Genomic DNA, 6,695 nt, shown 5'->3' with positions numbered 1-6,695 from the left:
CCGCCGCCGCCGCAGCGCTACGTGGCCGCCGCAGCCAGTCTCGCGACTCCGCCGCGCGCACGCGCGCGCGCGCGTGCCCGTGCGGGCGCGCGCCGAGGAGGTGGTTGCCGCGCAGTGGGGGGGGGGAGGGGGTGAGGGGGGGGGAACGGGAACGGGGGGGGGGTGTATGAGGGGGAGTGCGCGTGTGCGCGAGCCGGGGAGCGCGCGCGGGGCGGGCGCGCGGGGGGGGGGGGCGGGACACCCATAGGCTGAGGGGAGCGGGCCGGCGCGCGGCGCCCAGGGGCGCATGCGCCTTCGGGCCGTTGCCTCACTCCCCCCTGCCGCGCTCCGCTCCCGCCCTCCGCTGTTCACCTCAGGCTGCGGCGGGGCCAGAGGGGAGCGCGGAGCGCAGGTGAGGCGCGCGGGTGCGGGGGGGGGGGGGGGGGGGGCGCTGCGCATGCGCGGGGGCCGGCGCCCCGCGGAGCTCAGGTGAGGCGGCGCGCGCGGAGCCCGGTGCGCGGCGGGAAGGTGGTGGGAGGGCGGCGGCTCCCCTCAGCGGGGCCGACCGTTACTCGGCTGAGGTAATTAGAGAGGCCGCCCTAATTGCAGTCAGCTGAGCCGGGCAAGCTGTGGCGAGCGCTCCGCCGCGCTGCGGCTAACCCCGGCCCACGCCTCGCCTCGCTCCGCGGGCACCTCCGTCGCTCCGGTGAAGGCCCGTGGTCGCAGCCCTGCCGCCGGTAGCCAGGGGAATAATGGCCGTAATGGGAGCCGGGTAGGCGCCAGGCCTCGGGGCCCCGGTCCTCACGGATAAATGGGGATAATGCTTCACACAGTGGCTGCTGGGAGGGAGCGGCTGCGGCCTCGGGATGGGAGGCGCCTTGAAAGGGCCGTGTGTCGTGTAGGGTGACAGAGCTGCCCCTCAGGAGCCAGGTAAGACCTTAAAAGAGGCCTCATCAGTGAGGCCCTATCTGATTTACAGTAGCCAGAGGAGTCGGTCGCTTCTGTTATTATGCCAAACCCCAGCTCCCACTTGTTCAAACCTTCCTCTCCCCTTAAAATACTAATAACTACTTAACTCTGGCCTGTGGTTTCTTGATTACACCCACCTGCAGGGCCCAGGCCTGATGTATGAGGGCGATGTGACAAGAAGCAAAGAAATATTTTTTGCTGATAGAGCTCCCTGTTGGTGGCAGGTATGGGGCTCATAAAAGGATGTGGGGAGGGTCGGGGCTGCTGCTTTCCAGGGTGGCACAGCATTTCACAGTGGTACCACCTCTCCCAGGAAGCTGCAAAGCCTACTCCATAGTCCTGAAAACCACTGCTGAGTACTGTGTAGGAGGGAAGAGCACTGCTGTGGTTTAGGTTTGGCGGCGGTAAAAGAATTAGCGAGAGTAGCAGAAACAGGAAAAGGGGGAAGGGCACCAGCCCCTTTGGTAGTGTTAGCTGCTTCCCAGGGACTTCAGGAATCTCTTGTGCCCTGTAGCTTTGGCTCCCTCTTGCCCACTCTCAGACTTGTGTTCCTGCTGTAGTCCCCTTTTTAAAATCCTTTAGTCCGCAATCCCTTCTTTACCTGTGGTTTGTTTCCTCATCTGCTTTGTTTGCTGCAAATGCCCCCCCCCCCAACAGTGTAGGGCATTTGATTTAAGGTTCTGCAAAAAATCTACGCCCTTGCTCCCCTGAAATGTAATGTTACGTGCCAGTATATTTGACCTGCTCTTGATTATTGAACGTAAAACTCAGATTTGAGCTCCCTGTGCAGAGCAGGGATTGGGGCTTTCAGAGTGCATGATCAAATGAAAGGGACAGGGTAGGCTGGGGAAGCCCCATGGCGGGATCAGAACCATGTTGCCAGTTTTCTTCCTTGCCCCAGCAACCCCTGCTGTGAGGGGCATGGGAAAGGAGCAGATCATGGTGCACTTTACTCTGACCAACCCCATGGGAGCTGTTACTAGCTGGCCCAGTTCAGAGCAGGCCTTGGGCTGTTCTGATCTCTGCTGGGACCTGTGTATAGCTGGAGAGGGAAGGGGTAGCCAGGGGAGACCCTGGGCACTGCTTCATCTTGGCCCAACACCCTTGTGCAATGCAGCTTCTTGAGAATAGAGAGAGGATGTCAGGGGATGTGGTGCTGCTCTTGGTTAACTGTGTGCGTGTGAAGGATGCCATGTAGTAGGATTTCCTGCCTTGAAAAGGGCAGGAAGAAAAATGCTGGGGATCTTTTTCTTGAAAGGTGAATGAACAAGACAGTGGTGACAGAGCCGCACTTGCAAATGTGGGATTTCAGCAGAGGGACGTTGGAAAACAGTGGGTGCTCTTCTCTGCTTCTTACTGCTCATCTACAGATGAGGAATAAAGCAATCAACTATTTCAGCACCCACAAAGGTGAAGCCACTGCTGGTGTCCATCCACGGGACAAGAGTAGGCCAGGACCTTGATGATCTCTCTCTCCAGCATGTGAGGAGAACATTTGGTCTCCTAGGCTGTTTTGCTGTTCCCTCTTCTCTGACGCAGTCTGTGGTTTTCTAACCTGGCTTCCGTACCCTGAGCCTGCAGCATGAGGTCCCCTCGTGTTGAAAAGGCTACTGGAGGATTGCAGAGGCCTTTCCTGACAAAAGTGCTCTGCATCCTCAGCTTCAGATGATGTCAGTGAGGGTTATTTCACTCCCCCCAAAAAAGAGCTATGCAGAGATTAAAAGGAAGTGTTAAGTCCCTCTTTCTCAGTGGACACCATGACTCTGCAGAGGGAGAGTTTAAAAAAAAAACCCCAAAACTAAATCGGGGACCAAGTGCAAATATCCTTGGACTCTGAAGGGCTTCTGACATGATGAAACTAAAGCACTTGTCCTCATGGCCCTGCTTGTGTCCCATCAGCATCGGTGGTGGCCTAGGGAAGGGACAGCTGCAGAGGAGAGCAACTCTTCCTAGCCTTGCTGCATGGTTTGGCTCCTGAATGCCCAGGGCACCCAGCAGTCGCACACTTTCTTCCCTGGGTGTTTGGCTAATGGAGGGTGACAGCTCCTTATGCTGCTCCCAGGGAGGGATCCAGCTGAGAGGCTGGCTGTGGCACTCAGCCCTGTTCCCACAAGGAAGCCTGTTTCAGCTATTTACATCCCTCTCTTTGATCTAGCTTTTGACGTGAAAAGACATGTCAGCCAGGTAAAGAGAAACAAACAAAATGCAGCAACAGCCCCACATCTCTGCTTGCACATGATCCGCTCCCTAGCACACACCTGCCTCACAGCCACAGAGCCTTATCAGCCCTCTGATTTCCTTGCTGTCATCTCTGCTTTCCCTTCACACTGGTGTATAACTTCTAGGGGCAACTTTCTGCATCTTGTTCCCTGCTCAGTAAGATGCTGTGGCTCCCTTGCCCCCTCTCTCTGGCATTTCCCTTCTCTTTAGAGTACAACCAGTGTGGGAAATGCCCTCATGTGTCCTCCTCATTGCATGCAGTGCCAGGTGATACAGATCTTCATTTCCTCCCTAAACTGCTGCAGTGTTTCAGCAAGCAGCTGTTTGCAGCTCACTCCAGAAGTAGCAGCAATACAGCAGTAGGTGACATTGTCCCTCCCTGGAAACCAGATCTTTTTTCTGCTAAGCAGCTTAGGACCTTTCAGGGTGAAAAGTACAATAAAAGTATGAGAATTTGCTGGGCCAGGGGCTGCAGGCACAGCAGAACACAGTGTTACCCACCTGTGTTTTTTCTAGAGGACTAGATGTTCTAGACTTGCTGAGAAAGCAAACTTAATGAGTAAGAGTATTGTTGAGACGCAGCAAGCTCTGTGGTGGGGATAACCACTAGTACCAGCTGGAGAATAGTGTGGGAAGGAGAAAATCAAAGAGGTGAACTACTTTTTATCAGCTATTAATTTTCCTGTGGCATGGGCAGGCTTCTTGGGTTTGCAAAGCTGGGTGTTCCTGGGCAATCCCTGAGCTGTCTGCTCTGGTTATTTTATATGGCTTTCAGGCAGCAAACCAGGGCTGGAATCCTCTAGTAAGGGAGATGTCTGCCCAGTCTGGTGCCTGCAGACCCACGTGAGCTGTGCTGCTGTGAGATGGGGCCCAGTTTACAAGAGTTCTTGGCTTTACCCAGGCAGCGATGGCTCTCTGCTTCATCCAGACTCCTGCTGTGGTGATTTCTTGGGAAACTCAGCAGCCAGCAAACCAGCCCTTCTAGGCCTCTTTCTTCCCACAGCCAACTGGGAGATGGGCTGCCTTCCTGCTGTCCTACCTGCCTCCTCCCATGGTGAGAGGTGACTCTTGGTGGCTTGTTGGTGCTGGTGACAGGGCTGGCACTAAGCAGAGCCAAGTGGAACAGCACTAGCCCTTCTCCGCATGCTTGGTGTTTTGCTGAGGCCTCCGCATCATAACAGTTCTGTTTTGGGAACAGCCTGAACTGAGCATGACTTGACACTTCTGAGAATGCAGTTGCAATTGGGACTCTTTCTCCTTCCCCAAGGGAGAAAGGCCCTTGGAGCTAGGTGCTGCTCAAGGACCCTGCAAAGAACAGGCCCTGCCCCACTAGGAAAACAAGCCAAGGGTGAGAAGAGAAACTGAGGCATGGACAGGGCGCTGACACCTTGCTGACCCGGTCTGCAACCCAACCAGTTGACTCTCAGATTAATGCTTTATCTTTTAGGTATCCTGCTATGTCCTGCAGGATTCAGGATCCTCTCAAGCAATGGGAAAGGAAGCAAAAGGAAAACAAAGGGTTTTTCCTGCTAGCTCTTGTCACAGGAAGCCCTGCACTGTCTGAGGGAACCACCACCACCACTGAGTGCAGAGGCACTGGGCTTTGAGACTGTATCAGAGCAAAGTAGAAGTTCAAGCAGAGGAAATTCCTGTTCCCATTCTCCTTTCTCCTTTACTAGTTCAGTGTAAGGCCACAATTAAAGATTAATTGCCTCCGAATAATATAGCAGAGCTAACATGCACCAGCATCTCCTTGTGCCCAAGATTAGACCTTTGGAGCAGCAGGGTACAGGCAGAGTTGACATGCAATGAACACCTGAGAAGCTGAACTGCAGACTGAGGTACCCACTGGGGGTACCAGCAGCTTTAACTCTGCCCTTCTGAGAAGACACACTCAGCCCTCCCTGGCAAGTATTTTAGTGCTGCAGTACAAGCATGTGGGTGCTGAGGGGCAGCTCTTCAGGGACCCAGCACAGCCAGCTGGTTTCAGCATGGTTTTACAGGGCCTTGTGCATTAGATGCTTGAACTCAGCCTGGGCAGGGCAGCAGTAACAGCCTTGTGTAATACAGAAAAGCCTGGCAGATCCACATGTGGGTTATTAACTTTCTTTGGGATACTGGGGGCAGGGTGGTAACATGACTGTATTATCAGAGCCATCAGCCTCTGCATAAAAATCATGCCACAAAAAAAAAAATAAAGAATTCTCTTTGGGGAGCCTTGGTTTTTGTTTGTTTTGTTTGTTTTTTTTAAATAAAGTAAAATACAGATTCTGAGATACAGCAAGAGCAGGATGGGAGTGAGGGAAACTCACAGAATTGGGCTTTTACTCTTTGTTGTCTGTTTGATCAGCTTTGGTGTTATGCTGTAATCTCAGGTGATCTCTCCAGCAGACTGCCTACATAAGGGAAGTTCTAAAGTTTGTGCTGGGGTAATTGTTAAATGGAAACGTCACCACAGCAGGCTGTTAGAGACCTTTCTGTTCCTGTGTTAAAGAGCACCTCTGCTCAGAGCAGCATCAACCCCTACCAAAGCAGTGCAAGTAGGGTCCATGTACCTTGGCTGTGAGGAACAAACTGCTTTAACTAGAGTCCTTTCCATTCACACCTAATCTTCCAGCCTAGCTTTTTGTGTAGAAACTTCCCTCTGGGTTTGAAAAGTACCCATGGAAAGCTGTGCTTGGGAGGAAGGTGCTGTAAGTGACAGAGACGCAGCTGCATTTACCAGCTTTGCAGAAGGGGCACCGCAAGACTTATGCCCATGAAAGTCATGTTTGAATTAATGTCTCTAGGATAGACTCACCTTGTTCAGGCTTAACCTCTGCTTCCTTCCTGTTCTTGCCTGTGTTGAATATTTTTAACCTACTGCTTCAGGGGCATCCTGCACACACTCTTTCCTAGCCTCCTCCAGCCCTTCCTGCTTTGCTGCCCCTACCAGCATGGGGGACACGAACACGTCTTGCAACTGGCATCTTCCACTGACTCCACCTTCTGCACTGCCCTCCTGCAGCTCTGTTTGGGACACAGTTTCCTATGCTCATGCACAGCTTTGGCTTGTCAGAGGTCAAGGATAACTCACTGCAGGTTTCTGACTTGATCCAGATCAGCATCATGTGCAGATCCAGTGTGGGGAGCCCCAAATGCTGTTTTTACAGCAGCAGTTGAGCTCAGCCTCTCATGGGAGCTTCCCAGCCTCTCTAGTTCCTCTCCTTTCTGGGGATGTGTTCAGCAAGAACTGGATACATGCTCTACCAGGTCCTTTCCCCATACATTTGGTTTTTTTATTGCTTTCTATGGGTGGGGAAAGTGAACCCAGCATGGCTATGGGTGGGCATGTGGTTAAAAGAAGCATCCATCGTATTTTTCTAAAGACCTCAGATGCTTCTCTTTCTCTGGAAGTTTGTTCTGCATCCCCTAGCTAGAGTACATTTTATGTTCCCTGTCACTCACCCTGATACCTCTCTACCTGTGACAGTCGTCTCCTGCTTCACCAAGCAGAAAACCAGAGCACAAAAAGTCGAGTCATCCCT

Source organism: Gymnogyps californianus, chromosome 28, assembly GCF_018139145.2.
Source record: "Gymnogyps californianus isolate 813 chromosome 28, ASM1813914v2, whole genome shotgun sequence".
NCBI classification, from domain to species: Eukaryota; Metazoa; Chordata; class Aves; order Accipitriformes; family Cathartidae; genus Gymnogyps; species Gymnogyps californianus.
This window is presented reverse-complemented; position numbering follows the sequence as displayed.